The sequence below is a fragment of the Diabrotica virgifera genome, chromosome 5, assembly GCF_917563875.1.
Source record: "Diabrotica virgifera virgifera chromosome 5, PGI_DIABVI_V3a".
Taxonomy (NCBI): domain Eukaryota; kingdom Metazoa; phylum Arthropoda; class Insecta; order Coleoptera; family Chrysomelidae; genus Diabrotica; species Diabrotica virgifera.
Window position 1 is genome coordinate 255765302 of NC_065447.1, and position 24264 is coordinate 255789565.

The 24264-nt window shown below is 34.0% G+C and overlaps 1 protein-coding gene across 8 annotated transcripts in view; it reads left to right on the top strand.

Moving 5' to 3' along the window:
- Positions 1-24264, top strand: part of LOC114326119 (cadherin-87A) — a 1008603-nt gene that overhangs the window by 579562 nt on the left and 404777 nt on the right. For all 8 annotated transcript variants that reach the window (XM_050651140.1, XM_050651141.1, XM_050651145.1 and 5 more), the window contains one exon: positions 20810-20844. The gene's annotated coding sequence lies outside the window, so the exon portion shown is untranslated. The remainder of the gene's footprint in view (positions 1-20809; positions 20845-24264) is intronic.

Genomic DNA, 24264 nt, shown 5'->3' on the forward strand with positions numbered 1-24264 from the left:
ACTCTAAATTAAAAACGAATGCTTGTCGGATTATTTCCATATTAGAAACAACGTACTTGTATAATATGGAACATTTAATTCCATTTTAAAATTCGTGAAATCCTAACACATATCATATTAACTTACCAGCATCTGAAAGAATTACTGAGAAGTGCTACCACAAAAAATATTCACCAAATTTTAAAGAACTACCAAAAGAAGGAAAACAAATGTTGGACAGGGAAAGGAATGAAAACATTAGAAACATGCTAAGACAGGGACCAATAGAGAAAAAAATTGAAGAAAGAAACTTGAATTGGTTTGGACATATAACTAGAATGAACGAGAACATACTAGTAAAGAAGGTGACAGATGCCAAGAGACAGGGTAAAAGAAGAAGGAGCAGACCTAGAAAGGAGTGGATGGAACAAATCCAGGAAATCGAAACCAAGAAACGGAAAACAGCGCAACAGGTGAAGGAAATGGGAAGAAGACCGGAAGGCGTGGAAGAAATGGGTAAAAGAGGGATAGGTGATAGGTGATAGCAAAGTTCGACTCTCTTATTGGGCATAAGGACAACGAGAAGAACAATAAGGAAAACAAATGTAATTAACTTTTAATATTTCATAATTTTATTTCTGTTTTCAATAAATAAAAGTTCTGTTAAAAAACATTGTACCTACATACCTTCTTTACATACTTTTTGAATACGTTTTTAATTGCGGCTCGCGAAAAATTTTAACTTGTGAAAAGTGGCTCTAACTATCAAGGAGCTTGGCCACCCCTGGATGCATTAGAAACAAGACTCGACACAGTCACAACATAAAGACTACTGGACAAAAGCAGGGATGAGCGTACTGAGAAGAATTACAGGAAATACACTGAAAAATCGAAAGAGGAGTGAAGCTGCTGAAGCTTTGCTTTCCGGACAGTTTACTCAAGGTTATGGTGAGGTGCATATGTGCGCGTTTTCTGTTCAGAGTTATTGGTGAGGTGAAAGGGCATAGCCGGGTAAGATGATGAAAAGTGCCCCCAACTCGATTCGAATTCCATACAAGTCACCGTTTGGCATATATAGTGAAACTAACTTTCTGAAATTTTTAGCCTCCTAGGTGGTCATGTGACCCACCTAGAGCCTAATTAGGGTTTTTATGTTTTTATTTTTTATCTCAGCCGCGTCGAGAACTAGCGAAAAACTTTAAATAAAAAAGTTGTAAGCTTTAAAAAGTTCTGTCCGAAAAATTTTTTTTATAATTTTTGGCGGGAAATTTAAATTTTAGAACGATTTTAAAATTTTAGATGAGTATAAAAAAATAACTAAGTCATTCGTTTTCACGAAAAAAATATATAACGTGTATTTTTGCATATTGTTTCACCCTGAATTTTTTTAAATTTTTAAAATTGGTGAAACGCACCTTTAAAAATAAAAAACCGTATTTTTTCGGTTTTTTTTTTCGTTTTTTGATACAATTTTATACATATTTTTCAAAAAAGGTAACACCGTTACTGGAGTAGGTAAAAAACTGAAAAATAATTAGGGTTTGCTAATAAAAATTTTTTGTAACGCCATCCATTTTCAAGATTTTGAAGAAAACAAAATTTTACACATTTTTTACGATTTTGCCGAAACTACTGGCAACATTTTGTAATAAAACTTGGCGGGTTTTAAGAGGTAGTTATTGTGCATGTTTTGACATACAATTAAGGATTTGATATTCATCATTGGCGCGCTTAGGGGTAATGGTGTGAACTTTTCAAAAAAAAAAAGATAGTACGCCACTGACATATTTCAAATAAACAATCATTTTTGAATTCCTCGTTCAATTTGCGATAAAAAAACTATCTTCTCATTTTTTCGTACGAGTCGCCGTTTTGCTGCAAAAAAATAAAATATCTTAACGCTTCCAAAGTATTCAAATTAGTTTTATTAATGGATGTGCGAGTTTATGTTTATAATAGCAGTATTTTAATTCATAGAAGTTCGAATACTTTGTAAGGGTTAAGATGTTTTATTTTTTGAATAAAAATGGCGCGTCGTATGAAAAAATAGGATGATAGATTTTTGGTCACAAATTGAACGAGGAATTCAAAAACGATTGTTAATTTGAAATATGTCAGTGGCGTACTATCTTTTTTCTTTAAAAAGTTCAGACCATTACCCCTATGCGCGCCAAAGATAAATAGAAAATTCTTAATTGTATGCCAAAAAAATGCACAACAACTACCTCTTAAAACTCGCCAAATTTTATTACAATGTTGCCAGTAGTTTCGGCAAAATCGTAAAAAATGTGTAAAATTTTGTTTTCTTCAACGCCCTGTATCTTGAAAATGGATGACATTACAAAAAATTTTTATTAAGCAAACCCCAATTATTTTTCAGTTTTTTACCTACTCTAGTGACGGTGTTACCTTTTTTGAAAAATATGTATAAAATTGTATCAAAAGAGGAAAAAAAAATTTGTGTACTTTGTAGACACGTAAGAAGTTATACTTCTATTATATGATTTCAACGAAATCAATATAAGAAAAAAAGACTAAGTTTTCACTCTAATGGCATGTAAAACAACATAATGCTATTCCACACTCCACCAGAATGAAAACAATGGGAACCTTCTCTGGTTGAAATTGAAAATTGAAAATGGTTATTCATTTTTGAAATCAATATACTTTAAACAGTTTCTCTACTACTTTCCAAAAATTTTTATTAAAACAATACCAAAAATTAAAAAAATAAAAAAATAAAACACACACAAACACATTGAAAAATGCCACAAATGATTTCTGAACAATAAGTGTTGCCAAAAATTTTAATTAAATACGTATTTTCTGAAAAAAATTATATAATAATATACTTACAATCATAAAATCTACAAAAAAAATAAAAAAATAACAACTTGCTTGGGGCTTGAACCCACTTCACGTCCATCGCTCCGTACGAAAGTCGAAGCGATTTTCCATTAGACCACTTTCGCGTATACGTCATGTGGGAATATACACAAACTAAACGTTTACACCATAAATTTTTGACATTTTGTTTATATATATGAATTTAATCAAATTATTAGTTTGTTTTTTGTCGAATTAAAATAAAACAAATATAGAGTAAGAAAACGATATATTAGATGAAGATTTGTAGAAAGTTTGTTCGTAATCAGATTATGTAAATTAAAGCATTGCCTACTAATAGGTAACTACATTATTTTTTTTACATTTTCCAAATAGATAGGTATGAAGATACTTTTTTATTGGAATACAACTGAAACATTTAGAATTACGTACCTGCGGCTTTTCAAAACTATTTAAAAAGTCACCATAATTATAAATTTGATTTTATTTCTGTCAACAATAAAAACTCCTTTAGAAAAAATAAAATATCTCCATAGCATCCTAAGAAACGCTCTTTTTTAAAAATTTTGTGCTTGTTAATTTGTGAGTGATGTCCCAGTGTTAAATTTAAATGTTTTTTTTACACTTATACAAAAATTAAACACAAAGTAAAAACAACTGCATTGAAAAAAATTTTTGAGACAAAAACCAACTGTAGCTACAAAAAATCCATCATCTGCAACACAAGATTCTAAAATTAAACTAGTCTGCTTTTTGAGGGGGCTGGTGACTTCCGGAATAATATCTTTGACTGTAGAACAGTTCCAAATACTGATATCTAGTAGTTTGTATATGTGAAGACTATATGTACTGGGCCTGAAGATGAAGCATAAAATGTAAGCTTCGAAACCGGTTGCCCCATGATTGTAACAACTAATAAATAACATACAAACTATAAGATAGCGAGTATTGACTCATTTCCTTATCTAGTGGTATAATGGACTCGCATTGGCAACCCTTTCATCATTAAAACGGCAATTGAATATAAATTGTAGACCTGATTTATCCTGTTACATACGTGTATCCCACGCGACCGCTCATGTAACATTTTGCTACGCGAGTAATCTAGGGTTTTAAAGAATCAACGGTCCCGATTATATTATATTCTTCACATCTATTGATTCCTTGTGCTCACTTTTTATCCTACACTTATACATATAAATTATTCTCAGAGAGTGTGTTTCGGAACTAATACACGGATTGACTTCCATCTAGGTAGACCTTAACAGAGACAGAGCTTAATAATTATATCCGCTATGCCACTTAATATATCGATCGATTCGCTGTCTCATAATTCTACTAATTATGACTAATTCAGGCAGTTAATTTAATTTCACCGTCGGCTCTTCAATAATAAACTACCTTGGCGACTAAGGCTCTTTTATTAATCGAAATTTTAATTAAAAATAAGGCTTGGATCTATACAGGGCGAGGCAATTGAAGGGCCTATTAGAAATATCTCGAAAACTAAAGGAAAGAAATCATGAAAATTGGAATACAGGGGTTTTGAGGTGTGAACTATTTATTGAAAATAATTTGGTCTCTTTGCTACTTCCGGTTATACCGGAAGTTGATTGTAACTTCGTTTTGTTAAATGGGACACACTGTAAATTTTTACATTTTTGAATTCACCTCGATTTCTTCTTTCTTAAAATATAAGGTTTTGTAACATTATACAGGATAGGTTAAAAGATAATTGCGTTTTCTTATTAATTTCGTAGCAATATTCACACCCTGTAGGATTGTAGCAGTTTGACATAATAAACTCTACTTATATTCAAATGATTTTTAGTATAGTCTACTATTGTTAAGAATTATTGGTATAGTTAAATTTTTCACTTTAGTATACAGGGTTGGTCGAAACTCGGAATGAGTATTTTCTGAGTTTTCTTAAATGGAACACCCTATATTTTATTATTGTAATGAAATGGTATTTTATGGTACTTTTTAATTTCTTAAGCATTCCCGATACCTAACTGCTTTAATTTGTGAGTTAGTGGTGATTCAAGCCAAACATTAATTGCAACACAAAATACGTGACATTGTACTAGGTTGTCCGTAAAAATATTCAATCACAAATAATTTTTGGGAAATAAACACATATCAATCTAGACTAATACTTAAAATTGACAATAATGGTTGATCTATCAAAATACCATCGAAGTTAAGATTGTTGGTGCGATTAACAATTAAGCACAAATTAAAGCAGTTAGGTATAGGGAATGCTTAAGAAGTAAAAAAGTACCATGAAATGTCATTTCATTACAATACTAAAATATAGGGTGTTCCATTTAAGAAAACTCAGAAAATACTCAATCCGAGTTTCGACCCACCCCGTATACTAAAATTAAAAATTTAGCTATACTAATAATTGTTAACAATAGTAGACTATATTAAAAATAATTTGAACATAAATAGAGTTTATTATGTCAAACTACTACAATCCTACAGGGTGTGAATATTGCTACGAAATTAATAAGAAAACGTAATTATCTTTTAACCTACCCTATATAATGCTACAAAACATCACATTTTAAGAACGAAGAAATCAAGGAGAATCCAGAAATGTAAAAATATACAGGGTGTCCCATTAAAAAAACGAAGCTATAAGCAACTTCCGGTATAACCGGAAGTACCAAATAGATGAAAATATTTTCATTAAATAGATCAGTCTTCAAAACCCCCTTATTCCAATTTTCGTAATTCAGTTGCCTTTAGTTCTCGAGATATTTCTAATAGGCCCTTTATCTGCCTCACCCTATATAGTGGCTCAAAGAAAGCCAACGAACGCAAGGATTTGCAGAAATGGCGGTATCGGATAAAGTTTGTAAAATAATTATCTAGGCTAATAAATCAATTGCAAGACTTTACATAGCATATCAAAATGTCAGTAGGCAGCTCTCAATTATTATTAAGGCGCTTCTTCAGTTAATTGGCACATTTAAGTGTTGATTTGGATAGCCCTTACTTCTTCTTCTTTTTCCTTAGTTTTTCTCTTTTTCAGGGGTCGCTATTCGTTACTCTTCTTTGCCACTCATTTCTATCCATAGTGTCTTCTTTACCTAAATCTTTCTCATTCAAGTCCTCTGTCACAGAGTCCTTCCATCTTCTTCTCGGTTTTCCTCTACCTCTCCTTCCATCATCTTCTAACAGCTCTATCCTATGTCACACGTAGTTTTCATTTCTACGTCTAACGTGACCAAACCATTGCAGTTATTCATCATTCTCTTTGTCGTATTCCTATGCGGGGTCGGCTTCCCTAATTGCATTTCTCCATACAATTCTATCTTGAGTTATATCAATATTAATCCCCTTTACCAACATGTCCTGCCTTATCGTCTCCCCCCAGGTCTTCTTTGGTCTTCCTCTCCTACTCATTCCAGGAATCTGCACTTCAGCTATTCTTCGTATTGGGTGATTAACGTCTCGACGTTGAACATGACCAAACCATCTTAACCTATGCTCTCTCATTTTGGCATCAATTGGTGCCACACCTAGACTTCCCCTAATATACTCATTTCTAATTTTATCATTCTTTGTCACTCCACTCATCCATCTAAGCATTCTCATCCACCAAACCATTGCAGTTATTATTCTTGAATATTTTTTGAAACCGCTTTTACCCTAATCAAGTCGTACCTGATCTTGTCCCTTTTAGTCTTACCCAGCAGCCACTGTGTAAGGAAATGTTGAAGGGTTGGTACTCAAATACACCTTATGGTCCTTATTTAAATAATTACTACTTCATCTGCTAACTACATACTTTATTTATAAGTCTTCGAAGTTTATTATAAACAATAATATTAAATCAGCCGAGGCATGTCGCAATTCTACGTACAATAATATAATTGATTCCTCATATGTTTTGTCGTCTATTTTATATTTAATTGTTAATCACAACAACACGTCTCTAAGTTCACCTGCGGTCAATGTCACTCCGATAGTGCACATCTGATAAGGTTATTTAAAATTAACTTAGAACATATTATTCTATACAAATTGTCCTACTTATATTACAACTGTAACATTTTCATTCCAGCCACCTTCATCTTCTTTTCCTGAATCTTCTTTATATACCACACATCACCGCCTTGGGAAGCCTTTATAACTTGGCTATAAGGCTATAAGGTTGTCACTTCTTTTTTTGCGCGGTCGACCGATACTTCTACCGATTGATGATTTATCTCTTGCTATTTTAACGACACGTGTCTCCTCCATTCTGCTTATATGGTTATTCCATTCTTTTTTTATTTACTGTACATTCGTTTAAATACTGTATGTTATATTTTCTTCTGTCCTCACTCCTCTTTCGATGTATCAGCGTATTTCCTGTAATTCTCCTCAGTACTCTCATCTCTGCACTTTCCAGTAATCTTACACTGACTTTATAAATTCTTAACTTCATCTCAGGGCCGATTGTTCGGACGCTAATCAATAATGGAATCAACTGATCATTATCAAATATTTAATTAATGTCACCAACTGTCAATGTCAACTTTGTTTGGGTTGCTGAAAACATAATTGATTAGAATTATAAGATTTATTAATCAATTATGTTAATAATTATAATTTAATTAATAATTAATTAATCAATAAATTATGTTAATTATCATAATGATAATTAACATAATTGATTACAATCAACTGATTGACCTACTTAAACCTCTCTACTCTGGGTATAGAGATTTTTAAAGAAAAAGAACTGACGAAATATGGGGGAAAATAGGAGCGAAGAGATTTAAGACAAAAAGAAGAGGGGCTTAGCTCAGAAGGGAAAAATCAAAAGGACAGAGAGACACTAAATCTCAAGTGAGTATTCGGGCTAGCTTCAATACACCGAATATTGGCTTTGGAGATATGAGAAGAAAATTGGGTAATGAAATAATAGAGTAACTAGAAAGAAAATGAGACCTGTTAATACAAAAACTTAATACAACTAGGTAAGAAGATAGAAATAAAGTGATAAATAGAGAAGAAGAAGGGCGCCAACTCAACAAGAGGTTGAGATTTTTTGAAGTCAAGAATTACAAGAAATAAATGACACTAGATACGGTCACCTGAAATACAAAACTACTAAATACTGATCTTGTCTTGCTATGTTCTATACTGGTAATACAGACTGAAATAAAACACCAACCTTAATACATACAAATATATTAATAATAAATATGTTATATATATCTTAACAGTTTACATATAACGCAACTTAATAACAGTGATAGTGGATGGGGAAAAAAACAAATAGGACCGCAAAGGCCACTTAACAAGCAATTATCCACTATCACTGGCCAAGCAAAGGTATTAAAATCAAAATCCACATCAAAAGTCCGTCAGAATAGCACTAAGTCCTTACAACTAAAAAGTTAGTAATTATTTCCTAAATTGAACTCGTCTAGGTGAGATACACGACTAGAACGCTACGGTTACCAAAAATAATAAAGATCTGACCTAGCAAAAACACTAATAATTATATAATTGATTTATATAAATGAGCTGGTCAGTGACTCTTAATATACAATGTAAAAACCCACTAGACATATTCCCTATTTAAAAAAAAACCTCGACAAAATTTTACCCCCGATTCCCTATCAAATTTTAAGCTACAATTATTTATGATTATTATTAAACAAGACTTATTTAATTGGAAAAACTACTATTTATAATATGGAACAAAACAAAGACCTGAAAACCCTATCTATCACGAAAATATGTACCTAGTTCCACTCGATTGTATGCATACAAACAGTTTACACTGGAGAAAATATAGATTACCCAAAATATATAACTATTAAAAGTAAACAAACTTATCTATCACCACTGTTCCTATTTAAGAATGCAAGTTGAAGTCCATAGGAGAGTCCTTTTGGCACGATAAACTGGTTGGATGCTGTGGTGGGCCCTACTGAAAAATCCTAGATGTTGTGAAACCAGGTACTGGTTGTCTCCAACAAAACAGCGAGCTCTTTGGGTAAACCATGGCAAAGTTGCTAACAGTTACTGGTACATACTTCAAGTGACATAAATTATGCAAAGGAGTGCAAAGTGACTAAGTTACTAAATTGCTATGTGACGACGTAACTAAGTAACTAAGTGGCGGAATTTGGAAAGGCAAAACACGCTGGCATTAAACTTCTTTTATTTGAAAAGAAACCAAAGATAAATTGAGTTTTGATATCATCGCTATTCCAAAAAAAAAATGGTCTTAATGTTCCTTGATTTTAGTTATATATCTGTTCCATTTTTATTCCAAATTTAGTCCAAATTCGCCACTTAAGAAAAAAAAACACAGCGTGTTCGCCCAGAGCCTGACCAAAACTGAGGTTCAGTTCAGATTCGGATCGACAAAATCGACCGCCGAGGTTTTCGCGCGTGAGCAGAGAGATATCGTTCTTAAGTCGATCGACGGCGTCGCACACGGGATTTATTTAGGGCTATTTGATGAAATTTTATTGGGATTTATTTAGTTAATAGCGTTAATAGCTACACTACGAATGAGGGGTGTTGTTATTTGATGGTTGCTAAGGGAACTTAATTATAATCAACTTCTTGATTAGCGTTCGAACAACCGGCCCTCAGTGTTAATATGTCGGTTTCGCCATATAGTGTTATTAAGGCATTCTGCTAGTCTCTTTGCTTTTTGTACTTGATTTCTCACTTCTTTGTACAGTTCTCCGTAGCTGGACAATGTAATTCCAAGGTATTTTATTTTCATTACTTGTTCAATACTGATGCCATCAATTTCTATTTTACATCTGATTGGTTCTTTACTGAATTATTGTGCGCCACTGAGACAAGTAAAACTGAGACAAACAAATCTAGGATAAAATAAATAAGAAAATCTACGGTTTCGTTTTGATTGAAATCTGTCTTCCTTCATCCCCCGATAGTACTATTTCTAGGTATACCTGTTGTCAAGGAGGCTCTGAGGAAGACAAATTTACACCAAAACGTCCGTAGTTTCTCGATATAAATTAAAACAATTTATATCGCAGTATGGTTAGAACGCCCTCTAACGGGGAATAAATGAAATGAATTTCGACTCAATTCAAGTTCTCTGTTTACCCAATTTACTGGGTAGGAGTCGAAAATCTAGGATAGGTAGGTTAGGAGAAGCGAGAAAGACATACGACAATCCTTACTGTGAACTCCGAGGGGTCGACCTGATAAAGAGTGCGGAGCGGGAAAATCTCGATAAGCGAAATTCGCGAAGAAAGAAGGAAGACATGGAGTGAGGCGAAGAAACTAGCTAGAGACAGAAAATAGTGGAGTGAATTTGTAGAACAAATTTAAGAGAGCTTGTACACCTCGACACCTACGGGTATATGATTAGCCATGATTACGGGTCTAAGAGGTTTTCGATTATGTATGTATGTATTCTTTGTATGATTCTTTACTGACTACTATTGTTTTAGTTTTCGAATTTATGTGATAGGAAAAAATATTTACAGGGTGATTGATTAGTGGGGTAAAGCTCAATAGATCCGCTATAGTAATAGATAGCAATAAAAGTTAATAACAAAAATTTTAGCCATCTTTGAGCTTCACATTACAAAATTAGTTAGAATGTTACAGGGTGTTCAATAACACAGTGGCAGACCAAACTTATGTTTTTTTTAATGGAACACCCTATATTTTATTTTAAATTCGAAATCCTGTTAACTTCTCCATTACAAAAATATAAAAGTTTGTTATGTTGTACAGGGTATTTACAAATTTATAACCAATTTTATATGAAAATCGTAACAAGTTCAACTCCCTGTATAAATAAAAATAAGCAAAACAGGAATGGATTATTAATGCCATATTTTTTTACGTATTCTCAAAATTTTCAAGATAGATTGATATTGCTAATTTTCTTTATGTCAAATACAGGGTGAGTCAAAACGCAAGTACATTATTTTCTCAGTAATTTTAAATGGAACACCGTGTATTTTATATCACTATTGAAGAGTACCATTACCGTACTTTAATTTTTAGATAACATTCCCTATGTCTAAATTTATTAGTTTTCGAGATATTTTCATTTTTCAATTGACCAGTAGCGTGGCCACCCAAATCACCAGAATTTAATAAACTGGACTGATTTTTTTGGGGTTACGTTAATAATGAAGTTTATAAAATACCTCCAACAACAAGGGATGAGACGAAAAATATAATACACATTGTATTTCGATGTGTTAATATACAAATGCTTCGTAGAGTAAGTAGCTCATTTAATGATCGTTTTTAGGCGTGCATAAATGTGTTAGGAGGTAATTTTGATCACCTTATATGTAATTAAATACTAAAAATATTTTATCAAAAGTTGCTTCTAATTTTTTCAAACATGTTCTTTTTGCAATATGTATTACTGATAAATTATTTTTCGTTCTTTATTTGTTACATTGTTACATTTACATACAAAGGTAGTGTTTAAGTGTCTTCACAAAATGTTGTATTTTGTGGTTGTGTGTTTTTTTGTAAAATTTATTACTAATTGTCTTGCTTTATTTGTTGCATTTACATAAAAAAGTAGTTTTTAATCGTTTCAAAACTGTTCCATGTTGTGGTTTATTTGCTACATTGTTACATTGATTACTGGATTGATAATTAGTAATCGTCAATTGCCAATTCAGTTATGGCTTACTTAAAATTTAGATAAATTTGGACACCTAAAATAATTTCCTCTGAAAAATGAAAATATCTCGAAAACTAATCATTTTGGCCATAGGGAATGTTATATAAAAATTAAAGTACGGTAATGTTACTTTTCAATAATGATATAAAATACAGGGTGTTCCATTTATCATTTTTGAGAAAATAATGTACTTGCGTTTTGACTCACCCTGTATTTGATATAAAGAAAATTAGCAATGTCAATAATTCTTGAAAATTTTGACAATAAATAAAAAAATAAGGCAGGAATAAACCATTGTTGTTGTGCTTATTTTTATTTATACAGGGAGTTGAACTTGTTACGATTTTCATACCAAATTGGTTATAACTTTGTAAATACCCTGTATAATATAACAAACCTTTACATTTTTGTGATGGAGAAGTTAACAGAATTTCGAATATAAAATAAAATATAGGATAAGTTTGGTCTGCCACTGTGTTATCGAACACCCTGTAACATTCTTACTAATTTTGTAATGTGAAGCTCAAAGATGGCTAAAATTTTTGTTATTAACTTTTATTGCTATCTATTACTATAGCGGATCTATTGAGCTTTACCCCACTAATCAATCACCCTGTATAAACGCCAGTTTAAATCGGGCAGTGAACCTAGCTGCAACATTGAAGTATACAATAGTAGTAATTATTAGATTCTAAGGTGAACCGTTGGAAACATATAGAACAGTAAAATAGCAAATTACCTTAAATATAAAATGCTGGTCAACCTTAAGATTAGCTGCATTGTTCCTCTAATAAATAAAAAAATATATTTTATTCAATATATGCTACATCAGTCTACGAAATCAAATTCAAATAATGAATAGTGGTATTTGAAATCATGTAGTGGAAGAGCAGCTTGTTAGAACATATTTTATTCATCACAATATTTCACGATTCTTTGCTTTTTAATCAGGAGATTTTGGTTTCCCATTGATTGTTGTTCTTTCATCTTTCTCCAAAGTTGTCGTGCAAGGATAATTTTGCTTATTTGCAAAACTTTTGAATACTTTAAGCTAGTTTATGTTTGCAAAAGCATATTCCTCGTATTTGTGTAGATGCAAACAAATCCTGATTTGCGTTTCTGCAAGAAACTATCCTGTCTCCATAATCTAATTATCCTTAAAAGAGAATAATTCGTTTTTCTTATCCCCGTCAGCTCTTAGGAAAACAAATAACGAATAGAAAACGAGAAAGAAGGCCAATTTTTATCATTCCCTATATATAACCAACCGCCTTTCATGTATATTCTCATAATAAATTGTAAGCGCTTGGCGGTTTTCGATTTATCATAGAAATTGTTTGTCTCTTTCGTGTACAAAAGAAATACGACTTTATTAGAGTAATGAGACCGCTCGCTTACATCTTTCGATACTTTTCTTTATTTTTCGCTCTTTGCAAAATTGAAATCGGTCGGACGCGGACCATTTGACTCGACTGAACCTATTGACCGCCTAATCCGTTACACGATGGACGTAATTAGCACGCACGGAATTAAAGTATCAACGATTACACACACAAATATTCTTATTTATGTCTCCAGCCCGGAGATGAAAGCAACCGCTCACTACAGGGTTATACGGATTTTGTTTAATTACGAGCGAAGCATCTCTTCACTATAGAGTTCCTTCGCCCAGATTGGCTTACCAGTTCAGTACACTAGTTAGCCAGGGAGTCTAGATCTTAACGCTGCAAGACTGATTGTTTTTCCTCGGCTCTCTTCTTAAATACCATTTCGGCGGACCATCACCTGGCATCCATAGGTAGTGGAGGAAGTCTAGTGGGAGTGCGTTGAAATCGATGCGCGCTCGATACCTTGCCGGTGATCCGCTGAGAGGCACATCGTTACAACCATTGGGAATACCTATGTGCTAATCTCGGGTAACAAAATCAATGGAAGAAAAGATTCGTTTTTTATTAAGACATTTATGTTGAACCAAACATACAAATGAAAAGATAATTATCGTTAATTAGGTACTTGTTAATTTCGTTATTTAAATATAATTAGAATCTGCATAGAGGACTTGGGTAAATCTCGGGTTAGTGTAACGATATGTATTATAATATATTAGAAATCACGAAATAAATGTATAAACTTAGAAGTATTTAGCTCAGCGTGCCAGATGGTAAAATATGTAACGATGGCTACGCTCATCTTGCATAGCCGTTGGATTGATCGGGATTCGTCGATGTCGCTCAGCTCGCTGGTTAATTATAGGATTAGATGCATTGTTCCTCTAAATAACTAAAAATTATTCAATTCAATATATGCCACACTAATCTACGAAATAAGATGCAAATCATGAATGGAAGGATTTGAAAGTATGTAGTCTAATGTAGCTTGTTAGACTCTATTGTATTTATCAAAATATTTCAAGATACCGTGCTTTTTGATCAGCAGATTTTGCTTTTCCGGTGATTGTTTGAATTGAAAGTTCTTTTATCTTTCTCCAAAGTTGTCGTGCAAGGATAATTCTGCTTATTTACAAAACTTTTGAATACTTTAAGCTAGTTTTCGTTTGCAAAAGCATATTCCTCGTATTTGTGTAGATGCAAATCCTGATTTGCGTTTCTGCGAGAAACTATCCTGTCTCGTAATCTAATTATCCTTAAAAGAGAATAATTCGTTTTTCTTATCCCCGTCAGCTCTTAGGAAAACAAATAACGAATAGAAAACGGGAAAGAAGAGGCCAACTTTTTATCATTCCCTATATATAACCAACCGCCTTTCATTTATATTCTCATAATAAATTGTAAGCGCTTGGCGGTTTACGATTTATCATAGAAATTGTTTGTCTCTGTCGTGTACAAAAGAAATACGACTTTATTAGAGTAATGAGCCCGCTCGCTTACATCTTTCGATTCTTTTCTTTATTTTTCCCTCTTTGCAAAATGGAAATCGGTCGGACGCGGACCGTTTGACTCGACTGAACTTATTGCCCGCCTAATCCGATAAATGATGGACGTAATTAAGAAAAAAGCGTGTCGGGACAGCGTTAGGACCTTTTAGGTAAATTGTTTTGTGTTTGGTTTCGTCTATAGAAGCGCTAATACTTCTCAATATGGTCTTTCACACAAACCTTCACAGTCTCTAAATATACCCAGTGACATTAAAACTGTTACATCCAGAAGGAATAATTTCTTGAACTTAATTTTTTGGCAACAGAGTGACTATATTTAAAGCATGCTATGATAGCAATATCAATGTTTTATTTTTTATAGTTTCTGTAAAAATAAAGTTTTATTTGTAAATTATTTGTGAAGAGAACGGTTTATGAAGACCGGCTGGTATATACAGAAATTTTATTTATTATTATTCAGTTTAATTGTATTCAGTGTAAAATGGCTCCAGTACACGTTGGGCCAACTACTTGGCCAATGAGTTGGGCCAATAAGTTGGGCCAAGTAAGAACGGTGATTACACTTTGGTGGAGTTATCAATCTGCATTAACCTTTCTTAGTGGGTAAACAAAAAATAAACTCTGATTTATGGATATGGATGTGCAGACTGTAGCAGCCACCGCAATTAATTTGTACAACGCAGTCAATAATTACAGAAAACCGTAGAAACAAGGATAATTAAAAAACAAAGGCGCAAATGACGGTGCTTTATTAAATAGTATTAAAAAGTAAATTAAAAAGTAGTAATATTAAAACCACAACGTTAAAATTAATACTTATAAACAGTATTGTGAGAAAACAAATATTTTAAACTCAACGACAACGTGTTCATAACCAAACAGCTGTTTATCAGATCGCATAAGTCCCAAAAATCCTTTGATTTGTGCACGAAAAACCGACAAAATTCGGTTTGTAGACCAACGCTGACCGCCAATCGCAAATTCATGCCAAGTGGTCCTGTACACGTTGGCCCAAAGACTTGGGCCAACTGATTGGCCCAACGTGTACTAGGGCTATAAAGAAATGCCACGAGTTCGAAGACACCACAATTACCACCATATTAGCAATTTTAATAGGGGTAGAATTGTTGCTTATAGAGATATGGGTTTGACGTATAGCGAAATTGCCCGTCGTGTTAATTGTACGACAATGATGGTTATGCGTGTGTATCGTATGTGGACAAACAAAGATAGAGGAACACGAAGAAGAGCAGCTAGTCAACTGAGTCGTACCACAGAGCGTCAAGATAGGCGCTTTAGACTAGTAGCTCTGCGAGACAGTTTTGCTACTACGCGTCAAATCCTGACCAATGACGGTTATGCGTATGTGTCGTGTGTGGACAAATGAAGATAGAGGGACAATAAGGAGACCAGCTGGTCAACAGAGGCGTACCACAGAGCGCCAATGGTTCGGAATAGAAGGTAGACCTGTTTCTATGTGTACACTATACTATACAGCAGCGGTTCCCAAACTGGGGGGCGCGCCCCCCCTGGGGGGCGTGAGAACATATCAGGGGGGGCGCGAGACAAGTTGAACATTAAATTAAATTTAGTTATATTTTTCTAAAATTCAATATTAACCGCTTGTCAAACTGTGTCTGGTAGCGCAGAGTAAGCAAAAGTTATCTCAAATACCTCTTTTTGACAACACTGTGCATGAAACGCCGCATTAATGATATGACCGAAGACGTACAAAACCAGGTAGTTGATGCAGTAAAATAATCGCCATTTTTTGCTATTCAACTAGACGAGAGTACTGACATAGCACAATGTTATCAGTTAATTGTTTATGTTCGGTATATTCAAAACCAAAGAATGAAAGTCAAGCTACTCTTTTCTACAGAGTTGGAGACTGGAGACCACGACAAAAGCTGTTAATGTTATGAAAGCAGTGTGAGAGTTTTTTGACAAACATGAACTTTCTTGACAAAAACTGATCAGTTTATGTACAGATGGCGCACCTTCAATGCTAGGTTTTCGCTCAGGCTATTTGCAATTAGTAATAGAGAAAAATGCTGGTGTGATTGGGATACATTGTTTTATACATCGACAAGCCTTGGCAGCAAAACCCCTTCCAAATGAACGTATGGCTGTCTTAAAGTTGTGTATTAAAGTAGTGAAGTACATAAAAAAAGAGTTCGTTGAATACTCGACTGTTTAAAACGCTTTGTGAAGATTTAGAAAGTGACCACAAAACACTACTACTTCATACAGAAGTACGATGGCTCTCAAAAGGAAACATGTTGGCAAGATTATTTGACCTTTGAGATGAAGTAATCACCTTGAAACATCAAAAGCAAAATGAGCTAAACATGGCCTTCAAAAAACATTGTACCGAAGTAATATTGGCTTATTTGTCAGACATCTTTGACTCGTTGAACATCCTCAACCTAAAACTGCAGGGTGGAGACTCAAATATAGTAGTTACTCATTGTGATGGAGGCTTTCCACTTTGGAGGCGTAAAATATCAGCAAATCCCTGAAATTATTCAAATTTCTCTAAAGTAGAGCCAATCTCAGAAGAAACACGCAGAAGAAAGGATATTTATGAAGGATCAAGTTTGAAAATCCAAATATCAAACCATTTGGAGAGCCTAATTGAAGAGTTCCAGAAATACTTCCCAAACACCTGTGACGATTTTATTTACAGAATGTCAACTGATCCATTCCATGTCAACATAGACTCCCTGCATGAATCACTTCAAGAAGATGCTTTGCAAATAAATCCAAATGATTTTTTGCACGATTCCTCTGCCAAATACTTTGTTATAATGGCCAAACCTTCATTTTGGTTAAAATATTTCAAAGTGTATCTTAGTGTATCACGGGAAGCTCTTCATTTATATTTGCCTTTTTCAAGTAACTATTTGTGCGATTTTCAACACTTGTGGCAATTAAAACAAAGTATCGGAATAAACTTGATGTTGCTAGTGACTTGTGCTGTGCACTTACTAAAACTCAGCCTAGGAATCCTAGTAAATAAAATGCAAGCACATTCATCTCACTAAGCAACATAATCTATTTTTCTTTTATTAATAATTTTTGTATTTTATGGAAACTGATATTGTTGTACAATTGGATATGGTAATTGAGTCAATACTCGCAATCTATAGTTTGTATTTTTTATTATTTGTTATGTAATCATGGGGCAACCGGTTTCGAGTCTTACAATATATGACTCATCATCAGGCCCAGTACAAAAAGTCTTGTGTGTGTGTGTGTGCTTGTTTTTGGCTTGGATGCAAGTCCATTTGCCACAGATTTTTTTTATGTCATAATTATCAAGATAATCATGTACGATAATAAAATAAATTCATATTATAGACATTTATAAATATATATTATTACTTTTGAGAAAACTAACTAACAGATTTAATATGTTCATATCAGTGGTACAGACAACATTATGGATATGGTAAGGTGGTAAATAATTCTTTTGAATAAGTGATTGTATTAGAATTTTTGTATTTAAGTTATAATTATTGCAATTAAAAAATTACAAAAAGTCTTCTCTATACAAACTACAAGCTAAAAAACACAAAACGAGAGACATGTACACATATATATAAAACATGAAAAACAACTTTGTCTTGGTTTCAATCACATACAATAAAGCCAAGCAACTGTTTAGTACTGAACTCAACAGTCCATATTATGTAAAATGAGACATTATATCATTGGGAGCGACCAATCTGATGAAAAGTGCTTGGTATATAATTTGATATATATGCTACCATCAATCCTTAACTAGTCAAGGGTCGATATCAGAAGCATATATATCAGACCCTTGACTAGTTAAGGATTGATGGTAGCATATATATCAAATTATATACCAAGCACTTTTCATCAGATTGGTCGCTCCCAATGATATAATGTCTCATTTTACATAATATGGACTGTTGAGTTCAGTACTAAACAGTTGCTTGGCTTTATTGTATGTGATTGAAACCAAGACAAAGTTGTTTTTCATGTTTTATATATATGTGTACATGTCTCTCGTTTTGTGTTTTTTAGCTTGTAGTTTGTATAGAGAAGACTTTTTGTACTGGGCCTGATGATGAGTCATATATTGTAAGACTCGAAACCGGTTGCCCCATGATTATATAACAACTAATAAAAATACAAACTATAGATTGCGAGTATTGACTCAATTACCATATCCAATTGTATAATGGACTCGCATTGGCAACCCTTTCATCATTTGATATTGTTGTATCTTATGGCAGAATAAATAAATGTTTTGTTTTCAAGCTAATACTTATTTGTTTTTGTTTTGTTCCTATTTAGGCGCATACAATTTATTGTAAGGAGGGAGGGGGCGCGAGAAGCTTTCTTTAAAAAAAGGGGGCGTGGTACAAAAAAGTTTGGGAACCCCTGCTATACAGTCATTCACGACTAATGCTTCCAGTGACTGCGGGCCACTGTCATCAACGTTTGAATTGGTGCAGAGAACGACAGCATTGGGTGGCATAATGGCATAATGTAGCATTCAGCGATGTGTCGCGATTTATTTTGTTTATGAATGCCCGATTGTCGTATGATGGTAAGACGCCGTGGAGAGCGACGAGATATCGGGTTTGCTGTTGAGAGGCATGAACACAGGTTTGGAGTAACGGTTTGGGGGGAGGGGTGGGTGCTGTTGCCTATGGTAGCCGATCATCACTTGTGTTTATTCGAGGCAGTGTGGTAGCTGCGTGTTATGTTGATGACATCTAACAAAGCACTTTACTACGACTACGTTATTTAGACGACCGTCGCCATGTCCTTTTTTAGCTGCCGCATATTTCTAGTAAACCTGTGAACTTCCTCCAAGAAGCTGGCGTTAATGTTTTGTCATGGCCACACCGCTCACCAAATTTAAATCCTATCGAACATACGTGGAACGTGGGATATCAAAGGAAAAAGACTGTCCATTTTGCACCATCCTCCACAGACACTGGCACAATTAATACATTAAGTTCATCGTTATCAAAATACAAAACGTTAACGTTTTGTATTTTGATAACGATTTCCGAAGTGGAAGTCTTCTTCTTCTTCTTTTTGTATAGACATGACTCTGTCTGTTTTTTCAATGTGCCTCTAGTAAGTTGTCCATCGTTTTCGTGGTCTTCCCACTGATCGTCTTCCTATTGGGGAACCGTCTTTCGCTGTCCTGACTACCCTATTTGTTGTCATTCGGCTTATGTGGTCATTCCATTCTATTCTTCTGTTTCTTACCCAGTTATTAATGTTATCCACATTGCATCTCCGTCGTATATCTGTACTTCTAGCTCTGTCCCATAGAGTTTTACCATCGATTTTTCGAAGGGTTTTCATCTCCGCTGTTTCGAGCAATATTTTTGTCCTCTCTGTGTCGGGTCGTGTATCTGCCACGTATGTTATTATTGGTCTGATGACTGTTTTGTAAATTCTGCCTTTCATTTCTTTTCCGATATTTTTATTTCTCCATATTGTTTCATTCAGGCAACCTGCGGCTCTGTTTGCTCTATTCACTTGATCTTCAACTTCTGTTTCGAGCCTTCCGTAGCTAGATAGTGTGATGCTTAGGTATTTAAACTCCATCACTTGTTCTATTATCTGACCTTCCAGCTCCAATTTACATCTTATTGGATCTGCTGTTATAACCAAGCATTTTGTCTTTTTTGAGGAAATTAACATGTTAAATTTTCTGGCAATTATGTTGAATTGGTGCAGCATACGTTGTAAATCATCTTCACTTTGAGAGGTTAGTATTGCATCGTCCGCATAGAAGATTATTTTAAGTTGTTTTTCTCCCATTTGGTATCCTTTTTTAGTTCTTACTTTTTTATTATTTCGTCCATGATCAGGTTGAACAATAAAGGACTCAAGGAATCCCCCTGTCTTATCCCATTGCGGTTTCAATTGGGTCAGTTAGTTCATCTTCCACTTTTACTTTTATTGTGTTGTTCTGGTAGATGTTTTCTATCGTTTTAATTATTCCCAGAGGTACCTCTCTCGAGTAGAACAAGTGGATAACGTCCTTTAATGTGACGCTGTCAAATGCTTTCTTAAGGTCCACGAAACATAAATATGCCGGAAGATACAGGAAGTTCTTCCTTGTGGATTTTTATAAATATGCCGGTTTGTCGTATTCCAACGATTTCTCTTGAACTTGCCTCATTATAAATCTGGCGTCAGTGCATGACCTTCCCGACCTAAAACCTTGTTGTTCTTCTGCTAATGGAAGTGGAAGTCGAAATGTCAAATACATTTAGTTTCTATTTTAAATTGTGGGTTATTTCCCAGATAAACTAGTAAAGTAAAGACAAATATTCGATAAAAAAGATTTAAAGAAGAGCAAAATTCATTCTTAACTCCTGCTTATAGGTATATCTATCTTTAATTAATTATATTTTATATTTTTTTTTCAGATTTAAACTACTGCTGAAGATCCTGTATGCAAAAGGTATGTACTATGCAAATGCTAATTTATTATATTTTTTGTGATTTATTGCATCTTAACACGTTATTACACGCACTTACACGCAGCAAATTGCCGCAGTTCCAAAAAGCCTCAAAACACGTTCCATCATTTATCTCGTTACATAAAAGGAAAAAATAGAACAACGCTATCAATTCTAATTCGGAATACTAAAAGACTTTTGAAAATAGAATTTACACAATTTAATAATATTTGGTTAATTTTAAGCCGCCTTAGTATAAGACGGTAAATTGCTAACCGGCGTGCACTTGCGTAACAAACATGGCGCGTGGAAAACAGAAACGTGTGGGTAAGGGTAAGGTGATCAATCCGATCGAGATGTCAATAGCGGATGTACCATTTACAGAGTCGTAACAACTGCTTTGTTAGTTGTCAATTGGAGCATCTTTACGAACCGCCACAAATGGGAAAATTTTAAGCAACGTACCGGTTTATCGTACCATTTAATTTAGCCAATAGAAAAAAAGGTAACAGCAATTTGTTTTAATTTAGCTCTCAGCGGCTGTCTATGTAAATAAATGGTTCACATTATGATGTAGGTAAAAAAAGATATTAATTTGTGTAAATAAACAACTGAATGTATATTTCAATATTAAAGTGTTTTTTAATGTCTATAAAAAAACCTTCTTTGAAATAAATAATTCTAAGACGAAAATTACAACATACCAAACATTATTAGGAACATTATACAGGGTCGCATAAAAGTTACTGCTGTCTGAATTAAATGGAATTAAAAAATTAAAGGAATCTTGAATCGCTACATTATAAAAAATCTCCACATCGACATAAAAAATATCCTATCAGTTAAATTGGACACAAAATTTCATTGGAATCGGTTCAGTGGTTTCGGATATTAGCGTGAACAAACATTATGACACGATTTATTTATAAAGATAAACGATTGAAACATTACTTTCGATTTTATTCGTCGAAAAAATAAATTTGTTCATATGTTCCCATTATTACTACCATTATCCTTTTTTTCAATAAATTTTCTTTTACTTAAAGATAGTGAACTGAAATATTCCGTGTCATTTGTCAAATATGCTTTTGACATTCAAGCAATAATTTATAACATCCATTGTTCGCCGTGTATTTGAACGAATGAAAATTCCGGCAGAGTAATCAACGTTATTTTCCTTTTTTTTTCTGACACATTTTGGTTGATAACGGAACAAATCATTCACAATCATGAGAACGCCGTCAATAGATTATACAACAAATAAATTGTAATTGTAGAGCAGCGAAGCCAGTTTTTTAACCCATTGATTGTAATAATGTACAGAACCGTAGCTGTTCGGAATATTCAACATAGAAAATTACGAAGGGCTGTTATTTTTTCATTCTTGTTGCTAACTGGATTAGAGAGCTATTTAAAAAAAAGTTTTATGTACTAATTTAAACCTTAAGTACTAACACATTAAATTAATTACGTTTATACTATCACACCGTTTCAGAGACCATCCTTTTTTGTCCCCACTATTTATTTTTTGTCCTAAATTGTACCAATGTTTAACAGACTATAATCAAAACTAACCAAAAAGATTACTTGATGTGTAAAAATATTACTGGGTGCCCTGGCCTGCCCCAGCATCCACCTCGTTTTTCCTGGTTGCTCTCCTCCAGTAATCCACCATCAATATCTCTTTAGTGTCGGTCCTCACTTCGTTTATCCACATCTTCCTTGGTCTTCTTACTCACCAACGTCCCGCCATAGTTCCACCAAGATGAGCCATTCACGATCTGATTTGTAGTACCTCTAGTGGTACGACTTTCGATGTTGGATCTAAAATCAGACCGTGAATGGGGCGGTTGGGTTAGTGGTACCACTAGTAATGCGATTAGTGGTACCACTAATGGTATTACTAAGAAGATTGGAGCGTGAATGCTGATGTTGGGTGTTGGATTAAAAATTTCCTACACTGCGAGTCATAAGTTATTAACTTAAAGGATATAGAAAATGTATGCTCATTTTCATAGTTGATTTTTTCGTGAACGGATTAACGAATTTCGCTAATTTTTTTTTATTATCTTAGACATTTCTTTAGTATTTACACAGTTGTGCAGATTTAATTAAAATTCTTTTTTGTACTTATACCGGGTGGAAGAAAAGTAATGTTTTCTTATGTTAAGTTTGAAACACCCTGTAGGGAGAACAAGGTATCACTCGTACCCAATTTTTAAAAACACAAATCCTCCGAATTATATTTTGCATAGACTTTCATCGATACATTTTTTGGCTGAACAGTGTACACCACCGTGAAAACAGGTGACTGAAAGGTAAGCCTGAAGTTGGGAGGCTAGAAAGATAAAATGTTGGGACGTGAATGATGCCGAATTTCCAACTAGTAATACCAGTAGTAGTACCACTAGAGGTACCACAAATCAGATCATGAATGGCCCGCTTTAGCGTTCTAGTAGGTATTGAACCATTCTTATAAGGTGAGACCTGCCCGGCGCAATCGTTGTCTTGTTGCATAATTTGCTGTAGAGTATAGAGGGTTATTTGTATATTGGTATAACTTGTGGTTAAACCTTATTATCCGCATGCCATTTTCGCCAATGGGTCCAAATATACTTCTCAATACCTTTTATTTTTATACCTCAATAATGATCTATCTTTCGACGGCATATACGTTGCTCTTGTTCGTATGATACTGTTATGTATTTTAAACTTTACTTCCTTATGGATGTCTTTCTATCCAAACACCTGAGGCAGAGAGATAATCTTTGTTAGCAAGCATTAGGCTTTTCTGTATTACCTCCTTCGATAAGTACAAGTAACCATGTGCAGTTTTAATCAGCAATAATATCTGGTTTATTGTTTCATGGGTCTGTACTGGCATGATGATGGGAGGGTGATAATAAAAGAACAGTCTTATTAATTTTTGTAGTGCAATAAACTATAATAGTGAACTATCTTTTCTATAGCGATACAGGCCTGTTCCTACTTCACGATTTCTTAATGTTAAAAAAACCGTAGCTATTACCTTTTTGTTCTTCTTATCTATCTATATAAGGATTTTTACAGCTGACGCCGCCTTCCCTCTTTCAGCCAACGTCTCCAGTCGTTTCTGTTCTGCCATTCTCCGTCTCTAAGGTCTCGTCTTTCCATGGCCTTGTCCACTTCATCCCTCCATGATCTTCGTGGTCTTCGGGGTCCTTAGGGTGTTTTTCCTCAGTACAAATACAAGTCAAGCCTCTTTGTTTCATGAGCTACGCCATCTCAATCGAAGGAAACTTCATATTCACTAATTTCGACATCATTTGGGATATGTCAAGGCGACCTTTACATGGTCAATATTATTGAAGCAATATCGATATTAGTCCAAGTAATGAAGCTTAAAATAGGACAAAACCTCGCAATTTTTACAGAATGGATCA